At 44.5% G+C, this 23594-nt stretch overlaps 1 protein-coding gene across 5 annotated transcripts in view; it reads left to right on the top strand.

Moving 5' to 3' along the window:
- Positions 1-23594, top strand: part of rab5b (RAB5B, member RAS oncogene family) — an 87093-nt gene that overhangs the window by 6134 nt on the left and 57365 nt on the right. For 3 of the 5 annotated variants that reach the window (XM_070875957.1, XM_070875959.1, XM_070875961.1), the window contains exon 2: positions 15640-15820. The exons of 1 other annotated variant lie outside the window; for it this stretch is intronic. The gene's annotated coding sequence lies outside the window, so the exon portion shown is untranslated. Of the gene's footprint in view, positions 1-15639; positions 15821-18491; positions 18582-23594 lie in introns of all 5 variants that reach the window. One more of the 5 variants, XM_070875958.1, reaches the window with a different exon arrangement.

Raw genomic sequence — 23594 nt, 5'->3', positions numbered from 1 at the left:
CCCACTTGCAGTGCTACAGGCCTCTGCCTAAAGTTGCCGAAACTCGCGGTTTGCACCGTGAATCCTCGTGCAACGCCGAGTTTATCAAAGTAAAGGCTGAAATTTAGGCCTAAAACAGTAGCGCATCGAAAATGGTAATTTTGGCGTAAAACTACTGTTTTCGCCGACAACCGAAACCCATAGTGTTTATTGATAAGCCATATTATTGGTGCAGTTTAGATGGAGCGTGCTTTTCTCTGCATCTGGACAGTGAAGTACCCGATCTGGAGATGTTCAATGCTTGTACAGTGTGGCAAAAGTGGAAAAGTGTTATATTCCCCATCACTGAGATCTTTCACTTTGAGTACAAAACAGCAGAGAGGCAGCTGATAGAAGAGCTTGTCGGCCGGCCCAACAACGCACTCCAGGTCCCTTCGGCCAGAGGATTCGACCCAACGATGCACTCTGGGTCCCTTCAGCCAGCCGGTCTGACCCAGCCTCACACTCCGGGTCCCTTCGGCCAGAGGGCCTGGCCCAACAACTCACTCCGGGTCCCTTCGGCCAGAGGGCCTGGGCCAACAGCTCACTCCGGGTCCCTTCGGCCAGCCGACCTGGCCCAGTGACACACTCTGGATCCCTTCAGCCAGCCGGTCTGACCCAGCCTCGCACTCCAGGTCCCTTCGGCCAGAGAGCCCGGCCCAGCCTCGCACTCCAGGTCTCTTCAGCCAGCCAGCCAGCTGGCCGGCCCGGCCCAAAGACAGGCTGTACCTGCCCTAGGTCGTTAGCGGTGAACACTGACTGGGTTGTAGACTACTGACTTAGATTTTAGACTTTTAATCAACTTTTAATTAACTTTTAATCTACATTTTTAACTTTTAATCAACTTGAGAAACTTTTTAAACCATTTGGGATAATTTTTTAAAAAACTTTTAAACAAGTTGGAGAATTTTTCTTTTGAAACCTCCAGAGAAACTTTTAAATAACTTTGGAAAAATTTGGAAGAAACTTTTAAAACGTCCCTCGGAACTCCAGCGGACAACTGACCTTCCTAATGCCTGCCCCCCAACCAAGCTTCGGGCCACCTACCATCAAGGGTGCTACTCGGCGCCGAGCTTGCAGCCAGCAACTCGCCGTAGGTAATTAGGCTCATACAGCAGTGCCAGGTCTCCAGTCGTCTTGGACCCCCTTGCCACAGGACCAAGACGCAGCTCTGTCAAGCCCGTGTGGTTGCTGGTTCAGCAGCTACCCCACGTTAAAAGAACTCGCGCACAGGCATCTTCCACTTCATTAACATGAAGTTTGGGACCTGGAACGTCAGGACCCTCATGGACAACTCCAACAGCGACAGGCCGGAATGCCGCAACGCCACAGTCGCCCGGGAACTTAGACGCTTTGACACCAACATCGCCGCCCTAAGCGAGACCCGGCGGACAGGGGAAGGCCAACTCAAGGAACAAGGTGGAGATTACACCTTTTTCTGGAAAGGAAAAGCAGAGGAAGAACGCCGGCATCAAAAATGAGCTGGTCGACAACCTCAAAGACTCCCCCTGCGGGGTTAACGAATGTCTCATGACTCTCCGACTCACCCTATCCCGAAACCAATGCGCTACAGTCATCAGTGTGTACGCCCCAACACTCGATGCAATGGATGAGAACAAAGACGGATTTTATTCCAACCTCGCAACATCCCTGTCCCGCGTCCCCGCGGGTGATAAATTGATCCTCCTAGGTGACTTCAACACCGGGTCGGCAAAGACACAGCCCTCTGGGGAGGCATGATTGGCAGAGAGGGGGTTGGGAAAGCCAACTCCAGCGGTACCGTACTCCTGACAAAATGTTTACAACATGAACTCCTCATCACTAATGCCCTGTTCCGCCAGAGGGACAAATGCAAGGCATCGTGGCAACCTCCTCGCTCCAGACACTGGCACCTGCTCGACTATGTCATCGTCCAAGCCAGGGATCGCAAGGATGTGCGCATTACCTGCGCCATGACAGGAGCTGACGACTGCTGGACGGACCACCGCCTAATCCGATCGATCATCGACATTAACATTGCTCAAAAGCAGAGGGGACAGCAGAAGCAGTGCCGCAAAAAAGTCAATGCCGGGGCACTTAAAGACCCAGCTAAGAGAACCCTATACAGCCAGCGCCTCACAGCTAACCTGGCGTGCTTTGATGACCCTGAGATGCTGAATGCCTCCAGGCCTCCATAACCAGTGCCTGTGAAGAGACACTTGGTCACTGAACCAGAAAACAACAGGACTGATTTGATGAAAATGATCAGGAGATCCAAGAACTAATAGATTGCAAGCGCAGAACATTTCTGAGCCTCCAGCAACAACCCAACTCTGGAGCAGCAAAGCAACATTACAGACGGCTCAAGGCTGAGGTCCAACAAAAAACCCGGGACCTAAAGAACAGATGGAGAAAGCACAGGATATCGAACAATTAGCTGACAGCCATGATATGCGAGGATTCTTCATCGCAGTCAAGGCTACCTACGGTCCAAACTCCCAAGGCCCCACCCCACTGCTGGCCAAGAACAGGGAAACACTCAAGGACACTGAGGCTGTCAGGGCCCGCTGGAAGGAGCACTTTGAAGATCTCCTCAATCGAGACTCTGCGTTTGACGCGAGTGTTCTCGACTCCATCCCGCAGCATACAACCCACCACCGCCTCAGTGAAACCCCAATGTTGCACGAGGTAGGTAAAGCCATAAAACAGCTCAAGAACAAGGCTACGGGAGCGGATGGAATCCCTGCTGAGGCGCTAAAGTATGGTGGAGAGACGCTGTTGGCGCAGATACATGTCCTCCTCTCTTTCATCTGGAGGAAGGAGAGCATGCCGGGAGATCTCTGAGATCGTGACCATTTAAAAAAAAAGGGACAAGTCTGACTGTGGCAACTACAGGGGAATCTCCCTGCTATCAGCCACTGGGAATGTTGTCGCTAGAGTTCTCCTCAACCGTCTTCTCCCTGTGACCCAGGAGCTCCTCCCAGAATCATAATGCGGATTTCGTCCCCTACGGGGCACAACGGACATGATCTTTACAGCGCGACAGCTGCAGGAAAAATGCAGGGAGCAGCGCCAGCCCTTTATACATGGTCGCCTTCGATCTTACAAAGGCCTTTGACACTGTCAACCGCGAGCCTGGTCCTCTGTTCCGGATACCTCCAAAAGTTTGTCAACATCCTTCGCCTGCTCCACGACGACATGCAGGCCATGATCCATACCAACGGATCCATTACAGACCCAATCCACATCTGGGCCCGGGTCAAACAGGGCCACGTCATCTCTCCAACCCTCTTCTCAATCTTCTTCGCTGCCATGCTCCACCTCAGTCAACAAGCTCCCTGCTGGAGTGGAACTAAACTGACCTGTATCCAGAGTGCTGTAATTTATCTGCGAGGTGCTTGAGAACAGCTTTTGCTGTTCTTCTTAAATTGCAACAGTGATTACAAAACAAAAGTAATTAATTGGCTGTGAAGTGCTTTGGATATCCTGAGTATCCTTCCAAGGAAGCTCCTTGCTTTTGTTCAGCATCTTTCCTGATAAACTGGTCAAGATAAAAGTCATAATGTCAATAGGGATATTTGGTAGCTATCAATTTGTTTCTCTTGCATTTAAAAAAAAGTACTGCTTTGATCGACATTAGGATATTTCCATGACTAAGCTGTTGCCATAAGTATTCAGTTTTGTGAATTGTGATATTTCAAAGGTTGGTCTTTAATTCCATTGTCATTCCTTTTATTTTTCAGTATCTATCTAGTGCCAGTTATGATGTGGAAGTTTGGTACTGTTTGTATTGGAAACACTGCAATCGATTACTGTATTTACGGTATGGTGGCCATTCATGTGGGTTGCAATTAGGCTAACAAAATATCTTTTGCATTTTCTTCACTCTCCTTGAAGGCATTTACTTATGCTAGGATATGGATTTTCAAACAACAGCAGTCTTCTGGCATCTCACCCAAATGGCTGTTTAACTGATGGACATCATCACATTGGAGTCTAATACTGCCCTTGCCTGCTGTCCACATATGCACATTTTCCAGCAGGAGTTAGCAGATCAAGATCAGGAATAAGAAACCTGGCTAACTTTTCAGTATTGTAGTCCATAGATATAGTCCAATTATAATACCCCCACTGAGATAAGATAATTCTGCACACATCATCAGTCAAATCTGCAACTTTCTTGATCTGGTTACCTTAGTACCATATTGGGTGGTGCATTTACTCACTTAATTACCCAGAGGGATTTAGAAAGTTATTGTTAAATAATAGGATCATTTTTAAAACCATTATCACAATTATCACTGAAGGTAGGACAGGTAGATAAAGAAAGAAAGACGTGCATTTATATAGTGCCTTTCACGACCATGGGATGTCCTAAAGTGTTTTACAGCCAATGAAGTACTTTTTGAAGTGTAGTCACATTATAAAGTAGGAAACGCGACAACCAATTTTTTCGCACAGCAAACTCCACAAACAGCAATGTGATAATGACCAGATAATCTGTTTAATAATGTTCATTGAGGGATAAATATTGGTCAAGACACAGACGGTAATTCCCCTGCTCTTTGAACTAATGCCGTGGGATCTTTTACGTCCACCTGAGGGAGCAGACGGTTTTGGTTTAAATGGCTCATTCGAAAGATGGTTGTTAAGGTGGTTAAGTAGGCATACAGAATACATTTCTTTATTAGCTGAGGCATAAAATATAAGAGCAGGGAGGTTATGCTTGAACTGCATAAAATGTTAGGCCGCATCTCGAGTACTGTGTCATCGTCGTCGTCATCACCATCATAGGCAGTTCCTCGGGATCGAGGAAGACTTGCTTCCACTCGTAGCATGAGTTCTTCGGTGGCTGTACAGTACAATACGAGAACTCGGTTTCTGTCACAGGTGGGACAGATAGTCGTTGAGGGAAAGGGTGGGCGGGGAGCCTGGTTTGCCGCACGCTCCTTCTGCCTGCGCTTGATTTCTGCACACTCTCAGCGACGATATTCGAGGAGCTCAGCGCCCTCCCGAATGCACTTCCTCCACTTAGGGCGGTCTATGGCCAAGGACTCCCAGGTGTCAGTGGGGATGTCGCACTTTATCAGGGTGGCTTTGAGGGTGTCCTTTTAACGTTTCCTCTGCCCGCCTTTGGCTCGTTTGCCGTGGACGAGTTCAGAGTAGAGCGCTCGCTTTGGGAGTCTCGTGTCTGGCATGCGAATGATGTAGCCTGCCCAGCGGAGCTGATCAAGTGTGGTCGGTGCTTTAATGCTGGGGATGTTGGCCTGGACGAGGACGCTAATGTTGGTGCTTCTGTCCTCCCAGGGGATTTGCAGGATCTTGCGGAGACATCGCTGGTGGTATTTCTCCAGCGACTTGAGGTGCCTACTGTACATGGTCCATGTCTCCGAGCCATACAGGAGGGCGGGTATTACTACCATGACCTTGGTGACAGTTTTGAGGGACTGATCTTCAAACACTCTTTTCCTTAGGCAGCCGAAGGCTGCACTGGAGGCGGTGTTGGATCTCATCATTAATGCCTGCTCTTGTTGATAGGAGGCTACCGAGATAAGGGAAGTGGTCCACATTGTCCAGGGCCACGCCGTGGATCTTGATGTTTGGGGGGCAGTGCTGTGCGGCGAAGACAGGCTGGTGTAGGACCTTTGTCTTACTAATGTTTAGCGTAAGGCCTGTGCTTTCATACGCCTCGGTAAATACGAGTACTGTCTACAGTTCTGGTCACTACATTACAGGAAATATGTGAGTACACTCGAGAGAGTACAGAGGAGATTTATGAGGAGTAGCCAGGGCAGGAGAATTTTAGCTATGAGGTAAGATTGCAAGGCTGGGGTTTTCTTTGGAACAGAGCAGGTTGAGGGGAGACTTAATTGAAGTGTATAAAATTATGAGGGGCCTAGATAGAGTGGATAGGCGGGACCTATTTCCTTTTAAAGGGATCAATAACTGGGAGTATAGATTTAAAGTAATTGGTAGAAGGATTAGAGGGGAGTTGCAAACATTTTTCACCCAGAGGGTGGTGGACTTCCTGCCTGAAAGGGTGGTAGAGGCAGAAACCCTCATCGCATTTAAAAAGTACTTGGATATGCACTTGAAGTGCCGTAGCCTACAAGGCTATGGACCAAGAGCTGGAAAGTGGGATTAGGCTGGATAGTTCATTTATGGCTGGCACATATGTGATGGGTCAAATGGCTGCCTGTGCTGTAAATTTTTGTGATTCTATAATTTGAAATGTTGTTGTGGAGTCTCATTAATCCTGTCACATTTGACCATAACATCTTGTTCAATAAAATACTTCATAGAAACATAGAAAATAGGTGCAGGAATAGGCCATTCGGCCCTTCGAGCCTGCACCACCATTCAATAAGATCATGGCTGATTATTTTAAGATTAAGATATGAGAATTGCTCAACCTTTGTGTCTACAAATTCTGCATTTTTTTTTAAAGTGTAAGTCATTTGACGAGTCCTGTGGTTAACCATTGAGAGGAAGAAGACAGACTTGCTTGAAGAGTACTTTGGTTAACCACTCTGTGTTAAAGCACAGAGACTGGCTTTCAGAAGTGACAATTTCATCTATTGGAAGGAGTTTAGATCTTTTCGTCATCATTTGCAGTAGAGGGGTAAAGTTGGAGCTTTATTTGCAGCTTTTATATTGAAGCCTGGACCATTCTCTGTACACTGATGAGGACTTTGTTCTCTGTCTGTAACATTGATTTTTTTATTTATTTGGTAAATGTTAACCTCATCAAGTTAAGGCACATCAGTGCTAGAAAATGGACCATTCCCAGTTTCGATGTATTTCAATGCAGCTCAGCTCCAACCCCAAGCAAGCAATCGCTACTGCATCAGTGTCTACTACTACACCACTTCCTATCCCAGCCATCCTGCGGCCCCTTTGATTGAGATCGCCAATTAATGTCAACTCATCCTACAAACTGCTGAGACTTATCACTCATTTCACATAGGACCCTTCCAGCCAACAGATGGTAGACTTCACCATGTCTGTCTAAGTGGGTTTGAAACCAGTATCCACCATTACATTACTTAGTCTTCCTCCGAAGGCCCCTCCCAATAGGCACATTTTATAATCTTGATTGATCAATTTATGGCATTATAACCTTTTTGTACACTGAAATGTATTAATATTAAGACCATTTTGACCCCATTGGCTGAAATTAACCCTTTAACCTGTAATGTTCAAATATTGTACATTTGATAAAATTATGAAAGCACATATTTTGTATTAAGTCCACTTTGGCCACCTTGTTTGAAATGACTTATTTAATCTGTAATCTTGAAATAATTTTTGTTCGATTAAAATTATGAATAGTGTGCATTGCTTAAACAATGGAAAACATGAATATAAATAAATTGAGCAGTTGGAACTGTTATAGTAAGGGTACCTATTTAAAACTGAGATGAGGAGGAATTTCTTCTGAGGGTTGTAAATCTGTGGAATTCTCTGCCCAGAGAGTTGTGGAGGCTGTGTCATTGAATATATTTAAGGCAGAGATAGACAAATTTTTGAGCGATTAGGGAATAAAGGGTTCTTGGGAGCGGTTAGGGAAGTGGAACTGAGTCCATGATCAGATCAGCCATGATCTTATTAAATGGCGGAACAGGTTCGAGGGGTCAAATGGCCTACTCCTCCTATTTCTTGTGTTCTTGTGACAATACTTACCCAACACTTTGTCTGGAATGATTTCATACTGATTTCAGAGAAGAGACAGCACGAACACTACCGAGTTCAGAGAACACACAGCGCTAACACTATGATTTCAGAGAATGCACAGCACTTACACTACCAATTTCTGACAAACCAGGCACGATTCCAAATTTGATTTCAGTTACGATCTTGAATGTGCACTACCTGAAAGGGTGGTGGAAGCAGATTCAACAGTATTTGAAATCTGTTTTCAAATCCCTCCATGGCCTCTCCCGTCTCTATCTCTGTAACATCCTCCAGTCCGACAACCCTCTGGGATATCTGTGCTGCTCCAATTCTGGCCTCTTGCGTGTCCCTGATTTTAATTGCTCCACCATTGGCTGCTGAAGCCCTCTGCTCTGGAATTGCCTCCCTAAACCTTTCTGCTCTCTACCTCCTTCCTTCTTTAGGATGCTTCTTAAAACCTAACTCTTTGTTTGCCCTAATATGACTCGGTGTTTTGTTTGACAAAGCTCCTACTCCTATGAAGCGCCTTGGGATGTTTTAAAGGTGCTATATAAATGCAAGTTGTTAATGTCATGAGGTAAGGCTAAACTTGAATTCATGACATGAGTTAAATGCAAGCAACAACATTAGTTCATAAAAATGTTGTAAAACTGTTGCATTTATTTTGGTCTTTCGGGTCCTTGGAATCTCCCAAAGAACTTCTCGGCTAATGAATTACTTTTAAATTGTAGTTACTGTTGTTATGTAGGCAAAAATGATGGCCAGTTTGCGTACAGCAAGTTCCTACAAACAGCAGATGAGATAAATGAGCAGTTATTTTGTGTTTGATCATGTTGGTTAAAATACAAATGTTGGCCAGGACAGTGGGAGACGTCCCTCGCTTCTCTTCAAATAAAAGTGCAGGATCGTCTATGTTCACCCAACAGGAAGATGGAGCCTTGGGTTCAATGTCTGATTCAAAACATGGTATCTCTGACAACGCAGCACTTCCTCAGTTTGGTACTGAAGTGTTGGTTTCGATGATGTGCTCAAGTTCTGGACTAGGTCTTGAATCCACAATGTTGTAGCTTTGAATGTTATTATTAAATTCCTTATCAGAATTTTAAAAGCTTGTCATTAGTAATATTGATCGGAGATTTAGATTAAGGAATGCAGCTTGTAATTTATAATATTTTTTGATAAAATTGAGCTTTTTAAGCTGTGTTTTTTCTTTATTCCCAAAAGAGGCTGATGTTTACACTTTTCTAGTTCTGGCTTTCTTGACTGACAGGAATCTAACAGTGAAATGGAATTCATTAGCATCTAAAAATGTAATTTGTGGCTAATAAGTGTGATCCTTTCTACAATAAAAAGGCTATAGGGCAATAACTTCAAAACAATCATTAAAAACTAGAAATTACACTGCTGTAATTATATCAGTACTGACTAGGAGCCCAATTTTGGCCATGACTTGCTCCAATTTTTTTTGAGTAAGTTGGTTTTTCTGGCGTAAGTTTTAAAAACGTCATTTTCCCCAATAAACTTGCTCCATAGAAACATAGAACATAGAAAAATAGGTGCAGGAGTAGGCCATTCGGCCCTTCGAGCCTGCACCGCCATTCAATAAGATCATGGCTGATCATTCCTTCAGTATCCCTTTCCTGCTTTCTCTCTATACCCCTTGATCCCCTTAACCGTAAGAGCCATATCTAACTCCCTCTTGAATATATCCAGTGAACTGGCATCAACAACTCTGCGGCAGGGAATTCCACAGGTTAACAACTCTCTGAGTGAAGAAGTTTCTCCTCATCTCAGTCCTAAATGGCCTACCCCTTATCCTAAGACTATGTCCCCTGGTTCTGGACTTCCCCAACATCGGGAACATTCTTCCCGCATCTAACCTGTCCAGTCCCGTCAGAATTTTATATGTTTCTATGAGATCCCCTCTCATCCTTCTAAACTCCAGTGTATAAAGGCCCAGTTGATCCAGTCTCTCCTCGTATCTCAGTCCAGTCATCCCGGGAATCAGTCTGGTGAACCTTCGCTGTACTCCCTCAATTGCAAGAACATCCTTCCTCAGATTAGGAGACCAAAACTGAACACACTATTCCAGGTGAGGCCTCACCAAGGCTCTGTACAACTGCAGTAAGACCTCCCTGCTCCTATACTCAAATCCCCGAGCTATGAAGGCCAACATACCATTTGCCGCCTGCTGTACCTGCATGCCAACTTTCAATGACTGATGAACCGTGACACCCAGGTCTCCTTGCACCTCCCCTTTTCCTAATCTGCCGCCATTCAGATAATATTCTGCCTTCGTGTTTTTGCCCCCAAAGTGGATAACCTCACATTTATCCACATTACACTGCATCTGCCATGCATTAGCCCACTCACCTAACCTGTCCAAGTTACCCTGCAGCCTCTTAGCGTCCTCCTCACAGCTCACACCGCCACCCAGTTTAGTGTCATCTGAAAACTTGGAGATATTACACTCAATTCCTTCATCTAAATCATTAATGTATATTGTAAAGAGCTGGGGTCCCAGCACTGAGCCCTGCGGCACTCCACTATTCACTGTCTGCCATTCTGAAAAGGACCTGTTTATCCCGACTCTCTGCTTCCTGTCTGCCAACCAGTTCTCTATCCACATCAGTACATTACCCCCAATACCATGTGCTTTGATTTTGCACACCAATCTCTAGTGTGGGACCTTGTCAAAAGCCTTTTGAAAGTCCAAATACACCACATTCACTGGTTCTCCCTTGTCCACTCTACTAGTTACATCCTCAAAAAACTCTAGAAGATTTGTCAAGCATAATTTCCCTTTCATAAATCCATGCTGACTTGGACCGATCCTGTCACTGCTTTCCAAATGCGCTGCTATTTCATCCTTAATAATTGATTCCAACATTTTCCCCACTACTGATGTCAGGCTAACTGGTCTATAATTACCCGTTTTCTCTCTCCCTCCCTTTTTAAAAAGTGGTGTTACATTAACTACCCTCCAGTCCATAGGAACTGATCCATAGTCGATAGACTGTTGGAAAATGATCACCAATGCATCCACTATTCCTAGGGCCACTTCCTTAAGTACTCTGGGATGCAGACTATCATGCCCTGGGGACTTATCAGCCTTCAATCCCATCAATTTCCCAAACACAATTTCTCACCAAATAAGGATATCCTTCAGTTCCTCCTCCTCACTAGACCGTCTGTCTCCTAGTACTTCCGGAAGGTTATTTGTGTCTTCCTTCGTGAAGACAGAATCAAAGTATTTGTTCAATTGGTCTGCCATTTCTTTGTTCCCCATTAAAAATTCACCTGAAACCGACTGCAAGGGACCTACGTTTGTCTTCACTAATCTTTTTCTCATCAAATATCTATAGAAGCTTTTGCAGTCAGTTTTTATGTTCCCAGCAAGCTTCCTCTTGTACTCTATTTTCCCCCTCTTAATTAAACCCTTTATCCTCTGCTGAATTCTAAATTTCTCCCAGTTATCAGGTTTGTTGCTTTTTCTGGCCAATTTATATGCCAGGATGGGGCCACTTTTTTCGGTGCCGTTTCCAGCGCCAAAGTCGCCGCATTTAGGGCAAGTGCACCGAAAAAAGGAGTTGGGGAACATTGGGCCCTAGGTGAGGGAACATTATATTTTAATTTGGACAAGTAAGAGGTGCATATGGGGATGTGTATATGAAGTTCATGGGTCAAAAACAAAATTGTTTTTGGAACCTGATAAACATGGAATGAATGCAGTCCTAGTTATTTTCAATTTGGTAAATTGTCCAGTAACTTACTAAGTGATAACATAGCTGTCACGAATTACCTTGGGGTTATGGTGAACTGATGAACTACTGAAACTCTAGTCAATGGTCAAAACATAGAATCGTTTTTGGTAATGTTTTGCTTTGTGCAAAAAAACTAAAATGTGATACGTAAACTGTTTTTCCCTCCCAAAAATGAACAGTGCACCAAACAAAAAGTTTCTTTGGTAAGATACTGTCCAGTTTAAAATGCACTGAATTCTCGATTAATTTTCACAATGCAATGAGTTCCCAGTCTGAGCCTTGTTGGGGCTGTGGCAGAAATGTAACTGAACTTCCCCACAGACAGAGAAATAGTAAGGATGACTTAACCTGTGGTGTTTTTATGCATCTGCTTGTCCTCTAAGTGTGATTGGTAGCTGTTTTGGAACTGTTAACCTAGCCACTTTCTTGTTGGAGAGAATTGAGTGCCACATTTGCTTATGGAAGAACTCGCCTGCACTCACTTCTTGTGTAACACTTACTTCATGTACTGTTACATTTGCTGGTTAGCTCAAAGTAAAACAACATCCAGTCAGAACTGAAGAGGTAGGGAAGATGATAATTGTAAGAAAAGTGACGACAGTATGAAATTACTAGGGACTTATGGAAACAACAAATCCTGAATGATTAGTCAGAAGAGTCTATCAAAAGATGGTGAACCAATCTAATCAGAAAAAAAACTTCTTAGAAAATATTTTTTCAGTAACTGACATTCCTAATGTCCAACATAAAGTTGCAAGCAAAATAAAAGCGTAAAAAATGACGTGTTTCACAAGAACATAAATAAATGCATCCATTAAATTGTCTTTTTTGACTTTAATATCGTAAAAGTTTTTGCTTTAAAGATCCAGCCTGTCATAAAAGCCAAACAGCAAGTTCCAGATTTCGCTCATGCGCAAGTGCATGCAGAAACCCGGAAGTTGCGATATCTTTCAAATGTCAGGGAGACTGCAATTTCAGGGCCAATGACACAAGTTCTCAAACCTTTGAACATATAAGAACATAATAATTAGGAACAGGAGTAGGCCATCTAGCCCCTCGGGCCTGCTCCGCCATTCAATAAGATCATGGCTGATCTGGCCGTGGACTCAGCTCCACTTACCCGCCCTCTCCCTGTAACCCTTAATTCCCTTATTGGTTAAAAATCTATCTATCTGTGACTTGAATACATTCAATGAGCTAGCCTCAACTGCTTCCTTGGGCAGAGAATTCCACAGATTCACAACCCTCTGGAAGAAGAAATTCCTTCTCAACTCGGTTTTAAATTGGCTCCCCCATATTTTGAGGCTGTGCCCCCTAGTTCTAGTCTCCCCGACCAGTGGAAACAACCTCTCTGCCTCTATCTTGTCTATCCCTTTCATGATTTTAAATGTTTCTATAAGATCACCCCTCATCCTTCTGAACTCCAATGAGTAAAGACCCAGTCTACTCAATCTATCATCATAAGGTAACCCCCTCATCTCCGGAATCAACCGAGTGAATCGTCTCTGTACCCCCTCCAAAGCCAATATATCCTTCCTTAAGTAAGGTGACCAAAACTGCACGCAGTACTCCAGGTGCGGCCTTACCAATACCCTATACAGTTGCAGCAGGACCTCCCTGCTTTTGTACTCCATCCCTCTCGCAATGAAGGCCAACATTCCATTCGCCTTCCTGATTACCTGCTGTACCTGCAAACTAACTTTTTGGGATTCATGCACAAGGACCCCCAGGTCCCTCTGCACCTCAGCATGTTGTAATTTCTCCCCATTCAAATAATATTCCCTTTTACTGTTTTTTTTTCCCCAAGGTGGATGACCTCACACTTTCCGATATTGTATTCCATCTGCCAAACCTTCGCCCATTCGCTTAACCTATCCAAATCTGTTTGCAGCCTCTCTCTGTCCTCTACACAACCTGCTTTCCCACTAATCTTAGTGTCATCTGCAAATTTTGTTACACTACACTCTGTCCCCTCTTCCAGGTCATCTATGTATATTGTAAACAGTTGTGGTCCCAGCACCGATCCCTGTGGCACACCACTAACCACCGATTTCCAACCCGAAAAGGACCCATTTATCCCGACTCTCTGCTTTCTGTTCGCCAGCCAATTCTCTATCCATGCCAATACATTTCCTCTGACTCCTCGTACCTCTATCTTCTGCAGTAACCTTTTGTGTGGCACCTTATCGAATGCCTTTTGGAAATCTAAATACACCACATCCATTGGCACACCTCTATCCACCATGCTCGTTATATCCTTAAAGAATTCTAGTAAATTAGTTTAACATGATTTCCCCTTCATGAATCCATGCTGCGTCTGCTTGATTGCACTATTCCTATCTAGATGTCCCGCTATTTCTTCCTTAATAGTTTCAAGCATTTTCCCCACTACAGATGTTAAATTAACCGGCCTATAGTTACCTGCCTTTTTTAAACAGAGGCGTTACATTAGCTGCTTTCCAATCCGCTGGTACCTCCCCAGAGTCCAGAGAATTTTGGTAGATTATAACAAATGCAAGTGCTATAACTTCCGCCATCTCTTTTAATACCCTGGGATGCATTTCATCAGGACCAGGAGACTTGTCTACCTTGAGTCCCATTAGCCTGTCCAGCACTACCCTCCTAGTGATAGTGATTGTCTCAAAGTCCTCCCTTCCCACATTCCCGTGACCAGCAATTTTTGGCATGGTTTTTGTGTCTTCCACTGTGAAGACCGAAGCAAAATAATTGTTTAAGGTCTCAGCCATTTCCACATTCCCCACTATTAAATCTCCCTTCTCATCTTCTAAGGGACCAACATTTACTTTAGTCACTCTTTTCCGTTTTATATATCTGTGAAAGCTTTTACTATCTGTTTTATGTTTTGCGCAAGTTTACCTTCGAAATCTATCTTTCCTTTCTTTATTGCTTTTTTAGTCATTCTTTGCTGTTGTTTAAAATGTTCCCAATCCTCTAGTTTCCCACTAACCTTGGCCACCTTATACGCATTGGTCTTTGATTTGATACTCTCCTTTATTTCCTTGGTTATCCACGGCTGGTTATCCCTTCTCTTACCGCCCTTGTTTCAGGTAAGTTTCACATTTAAAATATTAACTGCTCCTTTTCTATTAAACTGCTCATTTTTTACTCGTCAGGCAGTTAGACAATAATTATGATTAACAGCACCTGTAGCTTTTACTGATATTTAGGAAGTAAAACAAATAAGGTTTTCCACAATTAATTTCTTTGTCTTACTGGAAAAAGTTGAAGAGGATTCTTCTTTGTTTTTTCAAGTGATTTAGACCGAACTGGAAGATTAGTTTGAATTATTGGGTAGCTCTTGATTGGCTACTATCCATGTGAATCACTCTTCAAATTTGTATTGAAAATTTTCACTTCTGAGAAAGACAGCAAACCATTTTGTGCAGCCTAACAGTTTTTTTTTTAGCATGAAATACTGGGAAGCCACAAATAAATCATTGAGCATTTTATGTAGTCATTTTTGCTTGTTTATCGAAATGAATGTGTATTAAAGATTAGAACTCACCAAACACACTCATGGTGCACCGTGTTTTAAGGTAGGAACTAGTTGACAACTGGAAATGGTGTGGCACCTTGCGGTTTAAAAGGGTACAAGGCCAATTTGGCCCCATTCTCGTTGGTCACCCTGACTTCCATGCTGCCACACCTTGGCAATCCCTGAGTGCAATCAGACCCTCTACCTCACCCCACCGCAACTCCCATGGACCCAGAACTCTCCTCCCCAGTCTTCCTGTATCCCAAGACCCTTCTGCTCCCAAATTCCAGGAATCCCCTTGACTTGATACAAATGTCAAGGTTTTGTTGGTTGTTTGCAAAGCATGAGGGAGGACCCAGACTATTTTTGAAACATACAAGCAAAAGAATAAGAAATTGAGGAAAAATTAATTGCAGAGTTATTTGAAAATTATGGTTTGAAAATAAAAATGTAAGATTGATTTCTGGAGGCTGTTCCAGACAATATAAGGATATTATTGCTTGACCAGGAATGTGACATCCTGAAGCATTTAGGCGAATGACTAGACTCTTATGTGACCTCAAGGTTGTGGTGATTTAATGGATGGTCTCAGTTCTCCCATCAGTTGGCTGGAGAGTGATTATGTTTGAGTTTTATATTAGTCTTTCTACTTGGGTTCAGCTTCACTGACCACTCCTCCCATCCCCAATGTATCTTTTACCTGCCTAGGATCTAAATAAAGAATAGTGAGACCTGAGGATCAAACAGAGAATCCCTGCCGCTGTATACTGGCTTACTGGAATGTACTACATACCACCATGTGATTCTCCAATAGAGGGATTGAATATACACGCTACCTAACTGGGACTCAGGATATAAACCAACAGACAGTTAATTCAACATAGAAAAGGTAAATGAATGGTATTAAATATAGAAGAGATGGTTGCTGTAAATTTTGCTATCTTTCACAACACACTGTATAAAAATAATAGACAATTCTCCTGAGCTATGTTTCAACATACATTGTACCTTGAACATGAATGTTTACTTATATGGTGAACCACTGTCATAGACTCAACCTAACCCATTTTTCTGCTGGTTACAGATTGTGGACTGCCTTCTAGGACTCATGTGATTGGGGGCAATATACTAACACTGATTGAGGATTGGTTAACGGACAGAAAACAGAGTAGGAATAAACGGGTCAATTTCGGGTTGGCAGGTTGTAATTAGTTGGGTACCGCAAGGATCGATGTTTGCATCCCAGCTATTCACCATCTCTATCAATGATTTAGATGAGGGGACCAAATATAATATATCCAAGTTTGCTGATGATACAAAGCTAGGTAGGAATGTAAGTTTGAGGAGGATGCAGAGAGACTTCAATGGGATATAGACAGGCTAAGTGAGTGGGCAAGAACACATGTAAAATGGAATATAATGTGGAGAAATGAAGTTATCCACTTTGGTAGGAAAAATAGAAAAGCAGAGTATTTTTTTAATAAGAAATGTTGGTGTTCAGAGGGACCTTGTACACAAATCACTGAAAGTTAACATGCAGGTACAGTATGCAATTGAGAAAGCAAATCGTATGTTGGGATTTATTACAAGAGGATTTGAGTATAAGAGTAAAGATGTCTTATTGCGATTATATAGGGTCTTAGTGAGACTGCACCTGGAGTATTGTGTATAGTTTTGGTCTCCTTACCTAAGGAAGGATATACTTGCCATAGAGGGAGTGCAACGGAGGTTCACCAGACTGATTCCTGGGATGGGGGGGATTGTCCTATGAGGAGAGATTGAGTAGACTAGGCCTGTATTCTCCAGAGTTTAGAAGAATGAGAGGTAATTTCATTGATGCATACAAAATTCTTACAGGGCTTGACAGGGTAGATGCAGGGAGGATGCTTCCACTGGCTGGGGAGTCTAGAACCAGGTGACACAGTCTCCGAATAAGGGGTCGGCCATTTAGGACTGAAATGAGAAAAAAATTCTTCACTCAGAGGGTGGTGAATCTTTGGAATTCTCTACGCCATAGGGCTGGAAGGCTCAGTCGTTGAGTATATTCAAGACAGAAATCGATTGATGTTTGGATAGCAAGGGAAATGGGAATAGTGCAGGAAAGTGGAATTGAGGTAGCAGATCAGCCATGATATTGAATGGTGGAGCAGGCTCGAGAGGCCGAATGGCCTACTCCTGCTCCTATTTCTTATGTTCTGAGATAAAATTAGTCAATGGAAGTATTGTTCCAAGTCTTTTATGGAATTCCTTCCCTAAACCTTGCCACCTATCTACCTTTCTCTCCTCCTTTAAGACACTCCTTAAAACCTAGCTCTTTGGCCAAGCTTTTGGTTATGTGGCTCGATGTCAAATTTTGTTAATGCTCCTGTGACACGCCTTGGGGAATTTTACTGTGTTAAAGAACGGGCGCCTCCTCTCTTCCCCCCTCCCCCCCCCCTCCCGCGGGCAGAACGGGCGCACCCCCCCCCCCACCCCCCCCCCCGTGGGAAAGAACGGGCGCCTCCTTCTCTTCCCCCCCCCCCCCCCCCCCGCGGGAAAGAATGGGCGCCTCCTCCTCCCCCCCCCCCCCCCCCCACGGGAAGAACGGGCGCCTCAGGCTGACTGCAGCATTCTCTGTGCCTGAAGCACTTTCACACAGGTAGGAAGATGGTTTATTTAATCTTTTCTTTGCTTATAAATGTTTATTCAGGTTGGATTTATTTGTATAATATTTGTAGAAGTATAAATAAGGATTTATTGTATAATTTAATGAGTTCCCTTCTCCCCCCTCCCCCCCCCACCTCGTTCTGTACGCCTAATTTGTAACCTGCGCCTGATTTTTTTATGTGTAGAACAGGTTTTTTCAGTTCTACAAAAATCTTCACTTGCTCCATTCTACTTTAGTTTGGAGTACCTTTTCACTGTGGAAACTTTGAAATCAGGCGTCAGTGGCCGGACACGCCCCCTTTTGAAGAAAAAATTCTGTTCCAAAGTAGAACTGTTCTACCTGACTAGAACTGTAGAAAAAAAAATGTGGAGAATTGCGATTTCTAAGATAGTCCGTTCTCCACCAGTTGCTCCTAAAAATCAGGCGCAAATCATGTGGAAACTTGGGCCCAATGCCTCTGCCTTCAATCTACATTAGCATATGCAAACCAACTTTGTTTCTGTAGGAGCCAGCCACAGACTTCTTGATACAAAAATATACCCCCATTGATTCCAGTTCAGGTAACCTGTCTGGGTTCCCATCCAGATACAATGGTAACCACCAAAATTGTGCTAGTCAAGGATTTCCAGAACTATGCATGTTTCTACTTTGTCCTGAGGATGCCAGACTGTAATCTAATTACCCTCCACCTTGCAAAAAATATAGCTAGCAATAACTAAATCTTAAATAAAAACACAAAATGTTGGAAATCTCAGCGGGTCAGGCAGCATCTGTGGAGAGAAACAAGAATTAATGTTTCAGGTTGATGACCATTCGTCAGAACTGAATCTTAACCCTGTGCATGTTCTGTAACTAGTAATAAGGGATTAAAATCAACCATCTAATACAGACAAAAACATTTTTTGTCACACAGACACACCCAGCCTGGTGTGCGTCCACAACCTCAAGAACCAGGAAGTGTGCCACAGAATAAGAACCCATGAGATGACAGCAAAAATCGCAGGTGCTCAACTGTAACAAAATAAGACATAGTACAAGTGATCGCTGATCAAAGTTTGGAGCTAGATACCAATTGGGAATATAAACCTGGTTATAAGGCATGTTGAGCTGGGTTTTCGGTTTTGCTGATTTCGAGGCGGTAATGGCGACGGGGCAGTAAAGTTTTTGCTTGGGAACAGTTTGCGCCTCAGCAAAATTGGGCAGCTGGGCCCTGAGTGTGGGGCAGAATGCAAAGGGAGGCGTTGTACACCTCTCTTAGGGCGTTCAGCCGGCTTAGCATGCGAAAATCCCAAGCTAAACAGCCGGTTGCGGAGTGCTCTGAGAGGCCTGGGGAGAAAAAAAACTTCAACAAAAAACACCAAAAACATTCCCAATACACAGCCCACGCCACCATAACATAAATCGCAAAAAAAAAATAAAAGAAAATCAATCACACTTACCTGAGGTGGACATTACTTTCTTCACTGCAATCGGTATAGGTTGGACCACCCGTTTTCACAGGTGGTCTCAGCAGGACGTACTGCGAGGTATATGGGTCGAGCGGGAGTCAAAGGGTGAGCCGATGTCGCAACTAGGGGCGTTGCGACTTCTGGCTCACTACTTCTGGGCGGTAATGCTCCGTGCCCCACCGAAACCGGCCCTGAAAATCCCGGCGGGGCGCTGGAAGCTGACTGCCCCTCCAGAAGAGCTCACCCCCGCCATTGCCGGCCTTCCGGTGTGAAAACCGAGGCGGACAGCACTGGAAAATCCAGCCCGTAGATGGATGCAGGGTGTAAGGTTGACAACTGAAGAATATGACTATATTCCTTTGATCATTCTTAGTTAACAAAAAAACTACTGAAGGGGTTACACAATACTGGTTGTACTGTTAACGTTGTGTGCTGCCAACCAGTACTTGGAGGATGACCCACATTTATGGTCTTACTAGGTCAGTTAATGAAGCATTGGCCAAGTTCTGACTAAATACTACTTATAGTTGAGAGTGAAAGAAGCAGGGATGTCTATGCTCCTTCCGTTCAGGGTTCTGCTGAGGAATAATTGGAATGATGGAACATTGATTCATTTAGCTACGGAGCAAAAAGCTTTAATGGTAATTTGGAGTCATAGAATCATAGAAATTTACAGCACGGAAGGAGGCTATTTCAGCCCATCGTGCCTGCGCCAGCTGACAAAGCTATCCAGCCTAATCCCACTTTCCAGCTCTTGGTCCATAGCCCTGTAGGTTACAGCATTTCAAGTGCATATCCAAGTACTTTTAAAATGTGGTGAGGGTTTCTGCCTCTATCACCCTTTGAGGCAGTGAGTTCCAGACCCCCACCACCCTCTGGATGAAAAAAATTCCCCTCAAATCCCCTCTAAACCTCCTACCAATTATTTTAAATTTATGCCCCCTGGTTATTGACCCCTCTGTTAAAGGAAATCGGTCTTTCCTATCCACTCTATCTAGGCCCCTCAATTTTATACACCTCAATAAGGTCTCCCCTCAGCCTCTTCTGTTCCAAAGAAAACAAACCCAGCCTATCCAACCTTTCCTCATAGCTAAAAATTCTCCAGTCCAGGCAACACCTTCGTAAATCTCCCCTGTACTCTTTCTAGTGCAATCACATCTTTCCTGTAATGTGGTGACCAGAACTGCACGCACTCCTTTAGCTGTGGCCTAACTAGCATTTTATACAGTTCAAGCATAACCTCCCTGCTTTTGTATTCTATGCCTAGGCTAATAACTGCAAGTATTCCATATGCCACCTTAACCACCTTGCCTACCTGGCTTGCTACCGTCAGGGATCTGTGGATATGCACTCCAAGGGCCCTTTGTTCCTCTACACTTAGTGTTCTACCATTTAATGTGTATGCTCTTGCCTTGTTAGCCCTCCCTAAATGCATTATATCACACTTCTGGATTGAATTCCATTTGCCACTGTTCTACCCACCTGACCAATTCATTGATATCTCCCTGCAGTCTACAGCTTTCTTCTTCATTATAGTCAGGTATAGGCTGTGAAGCTAAGTGGTTTGAAATTGCAGTAATGCTGGCTACAGTTGCAACCTTTTCATATATTTACAGTTGCAAAACAATCTTAAATTACTGGATGCTTTTCAGCCACAACGTGAAACTGAACTTCTAGTCTAATCTTCAAAATTCCCTGACCAAACAGATTACATTTATGGCTATAAAGAAGGAAAGGACTTGCATTTATATAGTGCCTTTCACAAAATTGGGTTGTCCTAAAACATTTTCCAACCAATAAACCAACCATAAAGGGACTTAATGATGCCAAATTCCTTGTTTCTCACCCCACCTTGCCTTTCATACCACCAGGTCCGGGAAACCCCATTCCCCTATTGCTGCCAGATTCTGGACCACTCCGTACCTCCAAGCTCAGTACACCCATTGCTGTCGGATCCTAGGATAATTTCCTTCCCCTCCCTGACCTCGCTGTTATGTATGTAAACATTGTAACTGTGTAAGACTTGCCACCAGACGGCGCAACTGTTGGAGGCCCAAGAGTCACCTGCACACCTCGTGCAAGGGAGTATAAAAGGTTGTCTGCCATGCTACTTAGGCACTCTGGAGTTGTATTAAAGAGACTAGGGTCACATCAGTTTTAGCTCTCAGTACTCAGTCTTGTGGAATTCTTCCATACTCAACAATTGGCGACGAGTAACAGATTATGAACTTTCACGCGGTCATGGCTGCCATTGGTATTTTAGAGAGATTTATAGAGGGTGATGAATGGGAAGCCTTTGTTGAACGTCTCGACCAGTACTTTGTGGCCAACGAGCTGGATGGGGACGATACAGCGATCAAGCGCAAGGCGATTCTCCTCACCGTGTGTGGGTCCACAATATATGGCCTCATCAAGAATCTGCTGGCACCGGAGAAACCAATGGAGAAGACACATACAGAGTTGTGTACACTGGCTCGGGAACATCTCAAGCCGAAGGAGAGCGTCTTAATGGCCAGGTGTCACTTCTACACGCACCACCGCTCCGAGGGCCAGGACGTGGCGAGTTATGTCGCTGACCTGAGACGCCTTGCAGGAACTTGCAAATTTGCTGGATTTTTGGGGGAAATGCTGCGGGAATTTTTGTGCTTGGCATCAGCCACAAAATCATTCTTCGCAAGCTGCTGTCCGCCGAATCTCTAAACCTGAGCAAGGCCATCACGATAGCCCAGGCATTCATACCCATCAGCGATAATACCAAACAGATATCTTCCCAGCATCGAAGCTCACCGGCAAGTACTGTGCATAAAATAACGTTGCTTGCAGGCAGAACTGCATATGGCAGGGCCTACACGTCTGCAGTTGCAAGACTTAGGATGACCCAGAGTCCGCCATTGGGCGTGAATCCAAATCCATCAGCACCACTTGGCGCTGCGGGGATAATCATTGAGCCCATTAATGTCGATTCACGCACTATGTGTGCAAAGGCTGCGAAACAATTAGGCACCTCCAGCGAATGTGCAAGAGTGCTGCGACTCGCCACATGGCAGAGTCGGCAGAGGATGATCGATCCGGCGCGGATCACGCCGAACAAACGAGAGGCAACTCCACCCAAGGAAGAAGTGTATGGGGTACACACCTCCTATTATGCTGAAAGTCAAATTGAACGGTATTCCGGTATCAATGGAGTTGGACACTGGGGCGAGTCAGTCAATTATGAGTCAGAAGGCTTTTGAAAACTGTGGGGCAACAAGGCACAAAGGCCCAAACTGAGCTCGATTCAGACAAAGCTGCGCAACTACACCAAAGTGCTCATACCAGTCATTGGCAGTGTGGCAGTTAAGGTATTGTATGATGGAGCTGTGCATGATTTATCACTGGATTGTACCAGGCGATGGCCCAACGCTATTCGGCAGAAGCTGGCTGGGAAAGATTCGATGGAACTGGAATGACATCAAAGCACTATCTTCAGTGGATGATGCCTCGTGCGCCCAAGTGCTGAGCAAGTTTCCATCGCTATTTGAACCAGGCATCGGCAACTTCACAGGCACCAAGGTGCAGATCCATCTAGTCCCTGATACAAGGCCCGTTCATCACAAGGCTCGTGTGGTTCCATATATGATTAGGAAGAAAGTCGAGATCGAACTGGACTTCAACAAGAGGGAATCCTATTGCCAGTCGAGTTCAACGAGTGGGCCAGTCCGATTGTTCCGGTGTTGAAAAGCGATGGCACGGTCAGAATCTGCGGCGACTACAAGGTAACAATCATCAAGGACCAGTACTCGCTACCCAAGGCGGATGACCTGTTTGCAACGTTCGTAGGGGGGAAGTCATTCATCAAGTTGGACCTAACCTCTGCCTACATGACACAGGAGCTGGCTGAATCTTCGAAAAGATTGACGGTGCATCAACACGCACAAAGGACTGTTTATATACCACAGGTGCCCTTTTAGGATTCGCTCGGCTGCTGCCATCTTCCAGAGGAAAATGGAGAGTCTGCTGAAATCGGTTCTGCGTACCGTTGTGTTTCAAGACAACATCCTGATCACCGGTCGTGACACCACCGAACACCTGCACAACCTGGAAGAGGTTTTAAGTCGACTCGGGCTGAAACGCTCCAAGTGTGTTTTCCTGGTGCCGGAGGTCGAATTTTGGGGAGAAAGATTGCGGCAGACGGCATCAGACCCACGGACTCAAAGACAAGAGGCCATCAAGAATGCACCCAGACCAGAATGCGACGGAGCTGCGTTCGTTCCTGGGACTCCCAACAATTTTGGTAACTTTTTACCCGGGTTAAGCACTTTGCTGGAATCGTTGCACATGTTGCTACGTAAGGGTGACGACTGGGTTTGGGGTAAATCTCAAGAGACAGCCTTTGAGAAGGCCAGAAACCTACTTTGTTCTAATAAATTAACTTGTACTGTATGACCCATGCAAACGATTAGTGCTAGCTTGTGATGCATCTTCGTACAGGTCGGCTGTGTGTTACAGCAAAACAATGTATCGGGCAAACTTCAACCAACTGGTTGCGTACGCATCTAGAAGTCTGTCTAAGGCTGAAAGAGCTTACA

Source organism: Pristiophorus japonicus, chromosome 3 (assembly GCF_044704955.1).
Source record: "Pristiophorus japonicus isolate sPriJap1 chromosome 3, sPriJap1.hap1, whole genome shotgun sequence".
In the NCBI taxonomy this organism is placed as follows: Eukaryota; Metazoa; Chordata; class Chondrichthyes; family Pristiophoridae; genus Pristiophorus; species Pristiophorus japonicus.
The sequence above is the reverse complement of the archived record's forward strand: the minus strand, read 5'-3'. Positions and strand labels throughout refer to the sequence as shown.